At 36.3% G+C, this 17,358-nt stretch overlaps 1 protein-coding gene and 1 non-coding gene across 5 annotated transcripts in view; one reads left to right on the top strand and one right to left on the bottom strand.

Annotated features, from left to right (window-relative positions):
• The window catches only part of LOC138706411 (kinesin-like protein CG14535), a 572,747-nt gene that overhangs the window by 275,959 nt on the left and 279,430 nt on the right, over positions 1-17,358 (top strand). The window lies entirely within an intron of this gene.
• Positions 3,891-3,963, bottom strand: TRNAN-GUU (transfer RNA asparagine (anticodon GUU)). Its single transcript has one exon. It is a non-coding gene; the product is annotated as a tRNA-Asn (tRNA).

Consider the following 17,358-nt stretch of genomic DNA (forward strand, 5'->3'; position numbering starts at 1 on the left):
CAGGATTTTTTCTCGTTGCCAAACTTTCAGAACGGCCCTATAAAATTGAGTACCGGGTCTTTCCCGGGGGTAAAAGGCGGCCAGAGCGTGGTGCCGACCACACGACCTCATTCTACTGCCGAGGTCATGGAAAGCATGGGGCTCTACCTCCATGCCCCCCAAGTGCCTTCATGGCATGTTACCTTTACCTTATACAGGGACATCATTTTATTTTTACTTGTACCTGCATTTCTGAATGTACTTCACTCTCACCCCTTCACTAATGTCCTTGCTCCCGTCAGACACACAAACTTACGGCCGCTGTTGCATTCGAAGTCTTCAAGCAGTGAAGTAAACACTGCAGTGTGTTTCATAAATATGATTGCGTTTTCTATAGAAGAAAGAACCTACATTAATAATATCGTACTAAAAAATTATATTCAAGAAACGATGAATTCAATTTCAGAGAATATGCTTCAAAATGTTTTTAATAATATGCGTACTGAATTGAAGCCTGCATTGTAATGAACGGCAACCATTTTCAGCAACTTGTTTAAAAATTCAGATTAGCTTATTTTGAATTGAGGTGGCTAGAAGCAAATGAATGCTAGTGACATTTGTAATAACATGAGTTAAGTGCATCCAGTGTAAGCAAAAGTATCTAAAATTTTAGTGGCAAAGGGATATTTTAATCGCATCACACATTAAAATTTAAATAAAAATTTCACCGATTTTACGAAAGCTTAAATATTTAAGCCCCATTTTCTCAAAAGTAACTTAAGTGCACTTACAGCCCTTTACTTATGAGCCCCTCAATTTAAATGCACTCTCTATATTGTATGTTAATACCAATAATTAATTATGCTAAATAAAGTAGACAATACATAACGAACATATCGGCCCGAAAAGTTGAGTTTTTGAAAAAAAAATGTTACTACTCTACTGTATTTTGATAAATTCCGTAAAAGTGATGATCAAACTGAAAATCGTAATATCGTATTTCCCTACAACATAAATGGATACACTACTTTTCTCTCCTCCTATACCTAGTAGAATGATTTGTTTACATATTGCACTAGTAACATCAAACTCCTGTAATGGAAGGGGGCAACAGTATTTCCGAGTATAGCCAGGTTAATGTTAAAAATGTTGGTAAAAATAAAGTGATGTCCCTGTACAAACATACAGACATGCAGTTTTGAGAAAAAAATAGCAGAAATATACAGAAGAGCTGGGAGCATTCTGCCATGTTATAAAAACATCTAATGGTTGGAGGCAAGGCAAGTGATCGAGTGGTTAAAACGTATGTGTCTAGAGTACGGGATCGACGGTTCGAATCTCGACACGATCAATTATGATTTATATTTTTAAACGTGTTAAAATATACCCCCTATTCATATGGCTTCATATTAGTGTTCCTAAATGTTATGTTCTATTAATATTACTTATAGCATTTATCTTTTCACAATACTTCGCTTTAATTCTATACATCAATTAACTCATTCCAAAGACATTGTAAAAATTATTCATATTATATTGTAAGCATGTGGGATTCAGTAATTTTATTTAATGATTCAAAGAAACAGTCGTTAACAAAATTAAAATATTCAATGTCATATTATTTTTCTTTTCCTCTAAAGTCTCATATATTCTGCGTGACTGCTACTTGTAGACATTATTTGTGCGTGATGTCATACGCTTACTGTAATGTTATCATGTCATGCTTTCAGCATAACAGTTGCTTAAGCCAAACAAAAAGGATCCAAACTCCTAAACTGTTAAGAGCTGGATGAAAACGAATTGCATTTTGAAGTGACAGTAAACATATTTCACTTACATTGCGTCCTGACAAATCATTTACAGTACATCAGTAGGCCTAGTAAGCGATTGACCTATGTAAAATTAGGAAAAGTGTTGCACGTTTTTGAGTCACTGTTTAAACAACTTAGAATTTTATTTTATGAATAAAATAAACAACAATTTTGGGACGAAAGCAATGAATTGTTTACAAGAGTTATAGAATGTACTTTTTCCATTGCTGATAGGTCTAATGAAAAATATTGCTTCTATTTTCGTTTTCAAAGAAAGAAACAAACAACTATCCACCGGCGTAGCTTAGTTGGCTGAGACAGTTGCCTGCCGATCCGGAGTTGCCCTCGGACATGAGTTCGATTCCCGCTTGAGCTGATTACCTGGTTGTTTTTTTTTTTCAAGGTTTTCCATAAGGCAAATTTTAGGTAATCTGTGGCGAAACCTCACCCTCATCTCGCCAAATGCCATCTCGCTATGACCAATCCCATCGACGATAAGTAAATAGTAGTTAATACAGCGACATTAAATAATAAAAAAGAAACAAATAACGCCTGGGCGCGACAACCCATAGCGGGCCAAGGCCGATTAACCGACTGCTGACCTCACGTTTACTTGCCTCAGCAGAGGTGAACGATCATCCTAGCATTACGAGGGTATCGTGTGTTTAGTAAGATGATTCCCCAGTCGTTAGAATACAATAGAATGTTTTATTTTCGTTGGCAGAGTTAAGGTCATAAGGCCTTCTCTTCCACTCAAGCAGCCTTAATCAGTACAATAATGACATGCATATTTAAATTATGAATATTTACAATACATTAAAGATTCTCTAGCAGTATTCTTCAGTTAAATTTTAACGGCTAGTACATGTTTATTTAATTTGAGATAAAACCTATACGAAAAAGTAATAACTTAATTTATGAGATGATGTAATTTAATTTATGAGCTAATGTCGTTACAGCTAGTTTAGAAAACCGAATGTCTACTTATTATTGCAGCTGCACAAATTCATCACGTGTCTGTGTTATCTGGTACCGTTGTCATCTTCTTGGTATCTTCGGGGTTGAAAAGTCGCCCTACAGTCATTTCTCAATCTCGTATCTACCTTCCGTGGTTATACGCATGTTGGACCTGTCTGTTGGTCTACATGCGGATGGACACTTACTCTCAAACACACACAAGTAAAAGGCCTACAATAAGAAAGTTACAATTAAGTCCCTTTTTCTCCCAAAGATGTGGACAGGATTGCGATTCCCCTACAGATCGCAAAACTTCAAAGGAATGATGCAACAGTCGTGATTTAGCGTTACATACGGTTCAACTGCTGATGTTCAACATACGACGAAATGTTTATTTCCCCTCTTAGTCCACTTCCCTGCGCATGTGTTTCTCTCTGATTGTGTGTCATGATTCACTACCGTCTTCATTGGGTTCGAATCCCGTTGACAGCAGATACTGTGCCTGACATGTTCATTGTGTTGGATGGGCGGTTTCTTCCCCCGGAATCCATTAAGATCTCAATAATTGAAGAGAGAGGGAGGGAGGGATGAGGGTTCCAGCCCCCGACAGTTATATTGAAGTTAATAATCCACAGTCGTACATCGCGGAGTGGGGAATTATCACAACGGGCTACGTGTATGTATGATGCATGGAGATACAAGTGAGATTTGGTAGGAATAGGACGTTGACTATCACAATAATAATCAGGTATGTATTGTCTGGCTAGGGAAATAGGGTAAAGCAAAGAATCTCGAATTCGGACTTTCAGAAATCCACACTGCCACTACCTAACTGCTGATATTAAGATGTTTCTATCTGATGGATTTTGGATTTTATACTCATCATTCGTTTCCTTTTCGCTGTCAGTTGTATGGGTACCGTGTCACATTCGTCCTGTCTAATTCAAACTGCGGTCCAAAATAAATTTCAGTATTGGCTACATACCTAATTCTTCATACTCGTACATATCCAATTTTCTATTATGTTCCGAAAGTGAATACGCAGTTGTTTTCCTCATAAATATATCTCTGATTGAGATTCTGACAGTTCTATTTTCAGACAGTAGGCAACATCTCACTTGAATAATTTCGAGGGAAAAATTGTTCCGGGGCCGGGTATCGAACCCGGGACCTTTGGTTTAACATACCAACGCTCTACCAACTGAGCTACCCGGGAACTCTACCAGACACCGATCCAATTTTTCCCTCTATATCCACAGACCTCAAAGTGGGCTGACAACCGTCAAGCAACCAGCGTTGAGTGCACACTAACTCTGTGTGACTTAAATTGTGGTTTTCTGTTAACGAACAGTGACGTGTATTGAAATTATTCAAATCAACTTTACAGGGAGTTATACCTGAAAGCTTGATTTGCAACATCTCACTTGATAAGTGTTGGCTTCCCATCTTGTACTATCTTTGCTTACTTTTAAAAGATCTGGCTGTATAGATATGCAGATTGTCGTTATAATAAGTTTTACAAGTATTCGTTATGAATTCTAATCTTCAGCATTGATGCGGAGTCACAAGATATTGAATAAGTATTGCATACATCTCAGTCTCATTAGTGAACTTTGTTATTAGTAAGCTATATTTACAATGGAGAGGGAAATGAATTAGCCATCCTACTCCATTACCTCCTGGCTTAGTTGCCTCACGAGTGATACCTTGTTGGTGTCACTTATGAGCAGGAACGCATTTTTGTTCCCAAACGTACAGCGGATCGAGTAGTTTCTTCTGGTACATCTAATACCTCATTTTGACCTGTATTTTGTATATATTGTGTAAAATGTAAATATTGTTAATTTGTATATTGATTTTTGTTATTACAATTGTCACTGTAACGTCTTGTGATGTAGGAAGAACATTTTCTTAGCTTAAACAAATTTTTACTGACAGTTATGGTAAAAGATATGAATTTCATAATCTCAGAATACATATTTTTCTTTACCGTAACGGAGCTGATTTTGTTAAATGAATTAACTGTCTATATTGTATTTATAGAGTATATACAGTTAATGTGTATCATGTTTACTCTTATGTTCTATAATATATATTATATATACTAGTTCAGTTCAGTATTATCATCCATATAATTATATTTCCTCTCATATGTAGCACTAATATTTTGTAGAGCGCTAGTTTCGCTGTGTTAGTGCGTTTATATGGTTAAAAAGTAGCTAGACAGACCATTCCAATTTAGTAGCAATCCCACTTACAGTTGTCATGCTTTATTATTATTATTATTATTATTATTATTATTATTATTATTATTATTATTATTATTATTATTATGTACAGAACTAGGTTTTACCTTTCGTAGCGTCCTGATATAAGCATTTAAGGTTAGAGTTTGAACCCTGAAACTCCAGGATATACTAACCGATAACTTTCCTAACTTGTTTGGGAACAAAAATGCGCTGCCTGCTTTTAAGGTTCCAACCAGTCCTCGTACTGCTGACTAAACATACATAAATACATTCCCAATATAATCTCGTCACTGTTATTAAGAAATAATCCTGATCCAATTTCTTTATAGTCCAGCCATACTTCCATAATAATAGTGTTGATCTTGCCAATGTTTTATAGATTTTCTGCCTAGTACGCTTTTGAATTATGATTCCCATATTGTAATTGCCTGTTATGTTTTTGTGGACATACTGTTTTAGTTTCTTCAACGTACATTTCACAACGTAAACAATTAAAAATAATTAACCTGTTGCATAATTTATTGAATTACTGACAATTTTTTTTTCTGACGCGGCTTTTCAAGATAAAGACGTAACTTCGTTTTTATTTATAGATATCTCCAGATTAAAGGACCTTGCTACTTTGTCGGTAAATTAAGTATATCACTTCTAGTTCTTATTGTTTTTCTATTTTCTCATTGTACGAAGTATAAGATAAAATGCTGTAAAATGTATTTGAAAATTGGCATGGAAGTGCATGTCATCTATGTGTCCGTATATTTAGGTACATACTCAGAAACAAAATTTGGGCCACCTGAATTTTCTAAGTTCCAGATATAACGCATTGCTCATGTCCAATAAACAAGAGCGGCGTATGCTACTTGTGGACAGTCTTGTGAAGCTTGTTGCCTACATAGAGGAGGACTGCTAGCAAGACTCGGCCCATTTTTTAATTCCGTATCTGTACAGTGATATCTGGTAAACAATTTTACGAATTTTCTGCATATGGAATATCAACTGAACCGATTTACTAGAAAGAAATTGACATGTAAAAATTAAAATGGTTTTGTTAAAAAAAATACAAAATGAAAATTTACTTCAAATCGGATATAACAATTAATTTCTCATTACTTATCATATAAGATCAGAGATAAATGGAATGGAAGTTAGTTTCATGACAACTGGCAAGATGTGTAGATCTATATGAGTCCAAAAAATATAGGAAGAGAAAAAAAGTTAAAATGTAATTATGTTAAACACACATATACCCTCAAATACACTTTATTATATGTAAGTTATAGAATCTTTAACCGTACAGAATAGAGTAGAAATGGCAATAGAGGTTTTTAAAGAGTTTACAAACAAATAGGCCTATCATTTACATACCTCATCCTAGATGCTGTAGCAATATTTGTTATTGTAAGCGATAAGCGAAGTGATTACAAACCATCGTCGATAAGAAGGAAACGTATAATAAACAAAGGTTTTCTTGTCTTGGAACGAATAATATGGACAGTTTACTTTTAAAATTTGTTCTGCACCTTAGCGTCGTGGTTCTTGACATCATACCTACGTAAGTAGCGAAACCCGATTTAGCCTACAGCTATCACAGCTGGGGGTGGGATGACGATGCTGACCATACGTTACCAACGCACTGTTTGAATGGTCATTCGCCTCTGCTGAGGAATGTGGACGTGAGACCAGCACGTGGTTGGTTGGCCCGACCCTTCATGGGTTACTTATTTTCAAAATATTTCTTTCAAAGAAATGTATATTGTTTGCATAATGATAACTCCGATCGAAAACTCAGACAAAAATTGTATAACTTAGAATATTTATGCAAATTTGTTTGTAAAGTTAATATAATCCTAAATATCACAGACATAGAGACTTTTTTTTTCGTAAAAATTGTTTGCGAAATTATGTCTCGAATTTAAAGCTTCTACAGACAAAAATTTCAGGGCTTTAAAAATGTCTACACGAATTACATTGGATATTGACAACCATTGCCAATATGAAGATAGGCGAAAATTTTATTATTTTTCTGTAGAAGTTATGTTTTATCACGACAAATAATTTAAAACCCGTGTCCACAGGACCACCAAGGAAATCTCTTGATGACAAATACATATATTTTTATGTGAACTATGGTTTGATCTTTATACTGCCCTAAAGGGATATTTATATAACATGGCTACTTCATTTAAATTAACGTTTGTGAAAGACTACTTCGTCCATGTATTTGCTTAAGAGAGATTTATGAAAAACAACTATACGATTCGGTCAATATATTTAATTAACTTGATGTTTTTGCAACGCAGCTGGGTTCATGCGCTTCGATAAAATGTTTGTAAAACTCGACTTGGTCCATCTGTTTAGTGGAATGAATATTTGCGAAATACAAGGCCATCTATTCAATGAAAGTTTTATTTTCGAAATAAGATTTGTTCAGTCTATTCTTTGAAGGTAAAATACATTTTCCCCCGCACATACTGAATGCGGCTCTGTGCGTCTGTTAGGTCTGTTTTACTATTAGTAGTGCGAGGCTGCCCCTGGGCTGTAGGCAAAACGCCGAGGAGCGAACAGGCCTGCATTATCGTGAACACAGGACCGCTGATAGGGCTAAACAATATTATAAATTTAACAAACAAACAAACTGCACATTGGGTTAATCATGATAACAATCTGAACATGAACAGGCATTGTTCGTTCGCAATATATGATGCATTTGTTTCGACTTCCTATTCAGATTTGAAAATAAAAACAACAAAAATACACACGAGCCATTCTGAAACATTTGATAATCATAACTACAGCGCGCGTGTCCATCTGGGAATCAGTCGAGTTTTTGTGTGCAGTACAGTTAACAAATTTATGCATATGTCACGCATGTACCTGTCAAATGACGAGTCGAAGCTTTGGAGACTCTCTAGCCAGTCGGTTATTCGTACTGTGTTGGAGCTCGAAACAGGATTTCTCCAAATATTTCGGTTTAACCTGCAATTTACATTACTACTTCGTTTCTGTATTGCTACGTCATCTCTAAAAATTGTATTATTTCTTTATCTTCAGTTCGTACACTTCCTCATGGCATAGACATAATGCAATTCGAATGTAGTGTTGGTGGAACTTGTTCTTTGTTTCTCTATTCTACTTCGCCTACTTTTCTGTGTTCATATTACTTCAACCCCATATTGTGTTACATTGTATTCTGTTATACTTTCCTCTTTCTTATTCTACTCTCCTCTTTTCTCCTCTGTTTTCTTGTCTGCTCTTATTTTCTTCTCTAGTCTCATCTTTTCTGCTCTACTCTCTTTTCTGCTGTACTTTCCTCTTTTCTACTCTCCTCTCCTCTATTTTTCTCACTTCTTTTGTCCTCTACTGTCCTCTTCTTTTCTGCTCTATTCTCTTTTCTTTTCTACTCCCCCTTTTCTCTTATACTTTCCTCTGCTCTACTCTACCCTTTTCTGCTCTACTTGCCTCTTTTCTTCTCCACTCTCCTCTTTTCTGCTTTATTATCCTCTTTTCTGCTCTATTCTCCTCTTTTCTACTTCATTCTTTTCTGCTCTACTCTCCACTTTTCTACTCCATTGCCCTCTTTTCTACTCATCATTTCTACTCTGTTCTCATCTTTCCTACTCTGTTCTCTTTTCTACTCTTATTTTCTTCCCTAGTTTCCTCTTCTCTGCTCTACTCTCCTCTTTTCTGCTCTTATTTTCTTCTCTAGTCTCCTGTTTTCTGTTCTACTCTCTTATTTTCTTCTCTAGTCTCCTGTTTTCTGCTCTATTCTCCTCTTTTCTGCTCTATTCTCCTCTTTTCTGCTCTATTCTCCTCTTTTCTGCTCTATTCTCCTCTTTTCTGCTCATTTCTACTCTGTTCTCCTCTTTTATACTCTATTCTCTTTTTTTACTCTATTCTCCCCTTTTATTCTACTCTCCTCGTTTCTACTCTACTCTCTTTTCTTCTCTACTCTCCTCTTTTCGACTCTATTCTCCTCTTTCCTGCTCTAATCTCGTCTTTTCTACCCTATTCTATTTTCTACCTTATTGTCCTCTTTTCTTCTCTGCTCTTCTCTTTTCTACTCCATTCTCGTCTTTTCTACTCCATTCTCCTCTTTTGTATTCTATTCGCCTCCTTTCAACTCTATTCTCCTCTTTCCTGTTTTACGCTCTTCTCTTCTGCTGTGTTCTCTTTTCTGCTCTTATTTTCTTTTTTAGTCTCCTCTTTTCTACTCTATTCTCCTCTTTTCTGCTTTATTATCCTCTTTTTGGTCTATTCTCCTCTTTTCCGCTTTATTCTCCTTCTTCCTGCTCTACTCATTTCTTTTCTCTTGTACTCCTATTTTTTGTTCTACTTAACTTTTTCTGCTCAACGTCTCTCATATACTCTCCTCTTTTCTACTTTACTCTGTTTTATACACTAATCCAGTGGTTCCCAATGTGGGGGTCGTGCAAAGAGCTGGAGGCGGTTGCGAGATGATTTACAAAATAAAACAGAAACTTCTTAACATAAATTTATATTGCACTTAGAAACATTCAATAGTAGAGTAAAAAAAATGAAATAAATGCACATGTTTTTAAGAAAGTAGTTTCTCAAATCTTTTAACTCCTTCATTTTAGACGTTGTCTGAGAACCCGGGTTCGAGGCGCACGCGCCTTGTAAATGAAATGCGTGTGTGCGACTCAGCATTGTGCTGTACCACCCCCGTGCGTCCCTCGAGAGCTCCACACACCCCCTACCCTACTCTACTCTCAGTGTTTGGGGTTAATTGGCCGTAGGATAAAGCTGGTGGTATATCCATCCCTCTGTGTTGTTTAGAGACTCAGCCTTCATGTGAGGGATGCACAAAATTCCATAACAGCTCTCGTAACTAGTATTGCTGAAATATATTCACAGTTCAGAATATAATCATTAATACACAGGACATTGCTGCCAGGATCTCATTTCTGTTTTTCCTTCTTCCTATCAATACTTGGCGGATATCGTTACACGTAGGATCAGTGACATTTTTGTTCTACTTGCTCCTTTTCTTTCTATGGCAGCGTTTCCACGGTGATTTTTGTAGTACTGCCTGTTATCATAATTTGAGAAAAGAGAAATGTCATAACATATATTTTATAAAATTGCGTCTACTTATAATTTGTTTACATCAAACAGTAAAACTAAAGTAAAGGTTTGAAGGTAAGAAGGCTATCAGATCAAAAATAATTATAAATAATGAACCAATAGAACAAGTTTATTTGCTGATGATATGGCGTTGTTGGTAAAAGAGGAGATGATACTAAGGGATATGCTACTGGTGCTAAATGATAGCTGTGAGCAGTATGGAATGAAGACAAATGCAAACAAGACGAAGACCGTGGTCATAGGAAGAAAAATAAAGAAGTTATACTTCCGAATTATAAATGAGGCAGTAGGGCAAGTGAACAGCTTCAAATACCTGGGTGTACTATAACTAGTAATATGAGCTGCTGCCAGGAAGTCAAAAGGAGGATAGCAATCGCCAAGGAAGCTTTTAATAGAAAAAGGAGCATCTTCCGCGGACCCCTGGGGAAACGACTAAAGAAGAGACTAGTGAAGTGCTTTGTGTGGAGTGGTATTGTATGGAGTAGAAACATGGATATTACGACGAAGTCAAGAGAAACGAATAGAAGCATTTGAAATGTGGATATGGAGAACAATGGAGCGTGTGACGTGGACAGAGAGAATAAGAAATGAAGCTGTGTTGGAAGGAGTGGGAGGAGAAATAATGAGGTTGAAACTGATCAGCATGAATACTGCTCCTGAGAATTTTCCACTTAGAAAGGTACTGAACTAAAAATGATATTCTGGGATGATATATTCTATTTATACACACAATGGCGCAAACTAGACCATTCTACGAGTAATGGCTTCCAAGTAACACTTCTCTAAACGCGGATACTGGCGATGCGTGTGACGTCACACTGCCGCGCCGCACAGCAGCGAGTCCATTCTTGCTTCAGTTAATCACGTTACATTCATTGTAATTGATTTACAAATCGCGAAAAATACCGTTCTTCTTTACACAACAAAGCGTTACGCAGGTGTGACGTCAACAGATGGGCAAAATTCCTTCGCTTGTATATTGAGGATAATTCGATATTTTGAGTAGTGGTTTTCAGTAGTGTCATCAGCTCCTCGTTGTCTACAGCCGTCGACAGGGGTTGAATCCGTGATATTAGAATCTAAAAGTAAAAATTAGAAATGTGGATCTACGTTTAACCCTAGATCATAATATATACCCAGATTGCTCGGCGTTATAGGTTTTGACGGTAACAACTTTTGTCAGGTTTACTATGCTGCCATCTAGTTGTTACATAACGAGTCACGTCGTAATTCCCATTTGAATTGCACTAGTTTTCGTTTACGGCGGACGGGTGGCGATCCTGGCGGTTGTTCTCTTCAAAGTGCAACCGATTTTAACATAGGAATGAGCAATATATTATGTGATCTGGGGTTTTACTATCACACTAGCGATATTCCTTTGTCACGTGTTCAATACTGCGCACGGCCACAACTGAAAACAACACGCGTTAGACATAAGACAAGGACACACACCCAACCCCCAAGGGAAGGAAATAATTTCGACTTTCCTCCCAGGTTAACCGTATTTATAGCTAGAAGCAGCTAGTGTATGTGAAATATTACATACTCTAAATAATTTGCGATGGCAATGAGCCATATGTTTTTGGATATCTCACAGCATATCCATACTGAGTTCGAGGAGCGCCATTTCAGTAGTAGTCTACATGTATATTCGCAGATCGTATTCCAAAGCTTTGTACACCCTTCAAGCAATGAAGTGATGAATGTGCGATATTAATGGCAAGTGGTTTGTCTTTGTCCTCGAGCTCTTTGAATCTGACCACACAACAGTCTAAGCCAGGGTTTCTCAAAGTGTGCTCCACGGAGCCTGAGACGTGATCATGGGCTCCACGAGTTATTCTAAGGAGTAATGGAGAAAGAAAACAATAAACGCAATTTAATAATTCGTAAAATATCTGGTTACAATATCCGCACTGAGCTAATGCAATGGATTCTGCGCCATCTCTTGAAACTGCGGACGATCAAGTAACAATAAATATGGTGCTAGTGCCCTGATTAGTGTTTCACTGCCAAATGGATGATGTCTTGCCAATTCAGTCATTTTTTATCCAAGTCTACCGTTCTTAAAATCTTAAAATTTATTCTTCTGCATATACAGGATGATTCACGAGGAGTTACCGACACTTACGGAGTTTATTTCTGAAGATATTGTGAGCAAAGACTATCATGTAAACATGGGTCCTATTCTCAATACTTTCAGAGTTACACTAATTTGAAGTTGTTAAAAAAATACATTTTTTCTTTAGTTTTAAGGATAGGAGAATGTTATAAATAGAGAATGAACTATTCAGAAGAATACTTCCTTTAATTGGCTAGTATTCTGAAGCTAGAAATGTGTTGTTAATTCCTTAGTTGCTTTGTATAGATTTTTTAAAACTAAAAATTATATTATTCTTATACACTTACCACAACAATTGTTACAGATCACTTTCAACAACTTGATTCTTTACAGTTCAATTTTGCATCCTAATGTACAGTCTTAAAGAGTTTACAAGAACCACAATTGTAATTTCTTTTACCATTAAAACTAAAGAAAAATATTTTTAATAACTTCCTATTAGTGTAACTCTGAAAATATTGAGAATAGAACACGTGTTTATATGGCTGTTTTGCTCAAAATGTCTTCGGGAGTATGTATGTATGTATTTATTTATTTATTTATTTATTTATTTATTTATTTATTTATTTATTTATTTATTTATTTATTCACACTGCAAATGGGTAAATACCCGGTGGCAGTGGTAACTAATTACCACTAACTAATTAATGACAAATAATAATTAACACAATAAAATAAATACAATTAATAATAATACTAATAATAATTCATAGTGGTAATAATAATAATAATAATAATAATAATAATAATAATCTCAAATTAAATTAAGCACGATCACTTAAAATAACATTTAAAGTAAATCTAATTTATATCTAACCCTAAGTTCGAACTAAAACCCACGAGTATGATATGTTCACACATGAACAAGTACCTTTCAGCACTACACTCATTTCGCTGTCAACTTACTCACTGCTCCGTAAGTGGCGGTAACTCGTGAATCGCCCTGTATATTGATAACGCAGCAGCTTAATTTCTAGTCTTGCGTAATAAACTAATAAATTATTGGTGGTCTGAGACATCCTGCCTGGGACTCGCGTTACGGAATTCGAGCTGATTCGAGTCCTCATAAGGAAGAAATTTTCTCATGAAATTTCGATCAGTGTATGGGACCGGTATCCACCTAACATCATGATGCACTTGGGGACGATAGGTAGCGAAATCCGGTTGCGAAAGCCAGCTATGACGGCTGGGGGATCATCGTGCAAACCATACTATACCTTCATTCTGATTGGATGATCGTCCACCTCTGTTTCGGCATGTGGACATGAGGTCAGGAGCCGGCTGATCGGTCTGGGCCCTTAGCGCCACGGCTGTAGCGCCACGGATTATCTTCTTCTTCTTCTTCTTCTTCTTCTTCTTCTTCTGCCTGACAAGTGTTAGGCCACAAAGGCCTGTTACGGTCTCACATAAAATTACGGATTTTTATTATTATTATTATTATTATTATTATTATTATTATTATTATTATTATTATTATTATTATTTAGGAAAATATTTGGGACTAATAGGGATGAAGTTACAGGAGAATGGAGAAGTTACACAATTGTGGAACTGCACGCATTGTATTCTTCACCTGACATAATTAGGAACATTAAATCCAGACGTTTGAGATGGGCAGGGCATGTAGAATGCATGGGCGAATCCAGAAATGCATATAGAGTGTTAGTTGGGAGGTCGGAGGGAAAAAGACCTTTGCGGAGGCCGAGACGTAGATGGGAGGATAATATTATGGATTTGAGGGAAGTGGGATATGATGATAGAGAGTGGATTAATCTTGCACAGTAGGCTATAGGGACCGATGGCGGACTTATGTGAAGGCAGCAATGAACCTGCGGGTTCCTTAAAAGCCATTAGTAAGTAAGTTTTATTATTATTATTATTATTATTATTATTATTATTATTATTATTATTATTATTATTATTACATAATAAATTATTGAAATCTGAGTCATATTTTGACTTAAAAAACCTTCCGTTCCTAGTGCCAAATCCTTTGAAACAATTTGTTCCGCAGTAAACTATCGGACTGACTTCGTTCACATCCAGCATCTAGGAATGAATTAACAGACCATTTATTATACTATACATAGCCTAGTAGAATTATCGTAACAAAACTTAACGAAACATAAAAGTAACAATATACCCTAACCTCACATTAAAATTCCGCTATAACAGGTTTCTTTTTTTAATATCTCCTTTAGTAAAATCAATTAGCCACTACCGATGCTTGCGCTGTACGGTACCGAGTCGGATTCTTGTGCGAAGAATGCTTTCGGATCTGAGTTCGAATCCCTATTGGACAAGTTAACTCGTTTGATCTTACCGGGCTTTTTTCAGCTGTAAGGCAAATACCGGATAAATTCTTCGCCAGTCCTCTGACTCATCTCTCCAACTCCAAAGTACGAGTATATTTTGCTATCACAAATTCCACTGACTCTAAATAATTCTACAGTTGATATAGTACAAAGTCGCTACATAACTGATTAATATTGCTTAGCACCTCTTTGCACACAACGAAAGATTTAACTCTCACTATTTCTTTGTGCGTTTAGAATAGTAAGCAGTGCGTAGGCTAAAAGACACCGACTTTCGAAATTTTGCTAATATTCACTGCGGTTTCCGCAAACTATAGAGAGATATATAGCGAATCTCTTTCTTTCAGTCACCCCATCCCATCTCACCCCGGTCAAGCTGGGGAGGACAGCCCTCTTGGGATCTTATTTTTTATTGATTATTGATTCCTGCTGCTGGCGCGTGGTCAGATTCACTCATTCACAGAATCAGCTCATCAAACTCACTTGCCACTTCAGTGACTGAATCAAATTACTGAACTGCGTATTACACTCACTGTGACTGAATTAACTTGCGAAAATTGGTTTACTGCTCATTCGAATCAGTTGGTGACTGAATAATCTTACTGAAATGACATGACTGCTTGCTCAAATTATTCAATGTTGCATCACTTACACAACTACTTCCCTGCTTACTGTACTGATTAAGTGACTGACTCAGCTTACTGGATTGATTCACTGACTGAATTAACTTACAGAAGACTTGACTGCTTTCTCGAATTACTTAGATTGCAACAATTACCGAAATGACTTTCCTGTTTACTGTAGGTACTGATTAAGTAACTCAACTTACCGAACAAATCCACTGACTGAATCAACTTATCGAACTGACTTCCCTGTTTACTGTACTGATTAAGTATCTGATATCTGACTAAACTTACCGGACTGATTCACTGGCTGAATCAACTTACCGAAATGACTTGACTGCTTTCGCGAATTACTCAGAGTGCAACAATTAGTGAACTGAATTTCCTGTTTACTGTACTGATTAAGTAATTGACTCAACTTATCGGACTGATTCATTGACTTAACCAACTTACCGAAATAACTTGACTGCTTTTTAGAATTACTCAGATTGCAACAATTACCGAATCGTCTTTCCTGTTTACTCCGCTTATTCAATGACTGAATCGTCCACACTTGTGGAGTAACGGTCAGCGCGTCTGGCCGCGAAACCAGGTGGCCCGGGTTCAATTCCCGGTCGGGGCAAGTTACCTGGTTGAGGTTTTTTCCGGGGTTTTCCCTCAACCCAATATGAAGCAAATGCTGGGTAACTTTCGGTGTTGGACTCCGTACTCATTTCACCGGCATTATCACCTTCATTTCATTCAGACGCTAAATAACCTCAGATGTTGATAAAGCGTCGTAAAATAACCTACTAAAATAAATAAAAAAATGACTGAATCAACTTTCCAAAGTGACATGACTGCTTTCTCGAATTATTCAGTATTGCACCAGTTACGAACTGATTTTTCTGCTTAATTGACTCATTCAGCAGCAAACCCAATTACCTAAATAATTTTTCTTGTTTTTTTTTTTTCGAGTCGTTCAGTGACTGAACAAAGTGCCGAACAGACTTAACTGCTTACTGTATTCGCTTACTCCAGCCTTTTTGCTGCTGTATCAACTACAGAAAGGATTTAAGCGCTTATTCGACTTCTTCAGTGACTGAATTAATATTACCGAACTGTCCAAGTAATTGCTTACTACAGTCATTCATTGGCTTAATCAGATTACCGACTTGCTTATTCGAACCATTCTGTGAACAGTGTTGGCAACCTCCGTGTTGGTAAAATTCCTTTATTTTGATGGAATTTTGCCTTTTTCCTACAAAAAAATCCTCCATTAAAAACAACTTTTTCGAGTTTACAATGATTTTGATAGACTATTTCTTCCCTGCTTCAAGCTCACAGTCCAATGAATGTCCGATGCAGTACAGTATGTTGCAGCCTTACAAGAATGAGTGTTATCATCGTCACATTGGATAGTCCGAGATAAAACTGTCCTGTCCGAGACAGAATGTTCGATGTAGCATGCTGCCGGCCTTAGAGTTAGAATGTCACTCCTTGCCAAGAGTTCACAACATAGAGCATAAGTATCAATTTGCATGTCTTAGCATCTTATGGTGAAACAAACACACAGCTTGAAAAGCTATTAAGTTTATTGGTCCCTGCAAACAAGTGTCTGGCAAACGTTCAGAGATGTATGTATGTATTTATTAACACTACAATTGGGTATACACCCGGTAGGAATGATATATAATATACAATAATACAATTACAATTATACGATAATTACAGCAATGAAAGAAAAATAAAATAAATAAAATAAAATAAACCTAAATTTATTTCTAACTATAAATAAATAGATGCAATAAACTTAGGACTATAAATAAAAACTATCCTATAATAACGCCTACAATAAGCAAAAGTAAACCTAACTTATAAGTACTTATATTTCACCCAACTATTACCAATTTTTAGTAATTATATATCACCTTAATTAATTGCAAATCAACTTAATTACATATCACCTTAATTAATTACGTATCACCTTAATTTATTTACATATCAACTTAATTAATTACATGACACAACTTAGATAATTACACTGCACCTACAATTACATTTTCAGTCTAATCTTCTCAATCTTTCCTTAAATATAGGCCTATTGATTTTGAGAGGACCATCCTGAAAGATTGCCGCAGGTAAGTTGTTCCAGTCTACTATTGTGCGGTTAACAAAGGAAAATTTTGTCACCTCCGTTCTTTGTTTTCTACATTTAAA

The sequence above is a fragment of the Periplaneta americana genome, chromosome 9 (genome assembly GCF_040183065.1).
Source record: "Periplaneta americana isolate PAMFEO1 chromosome 9, P.americana_PAMFEO1_priV1, whole genome shotgun sequence".
Taxonomy (NCBI): Eukaryota; Metazoa; Arthropoda; class Insecta; order Blattodea; family Blattidae; genus Periplaneta; species Periplaneta americana.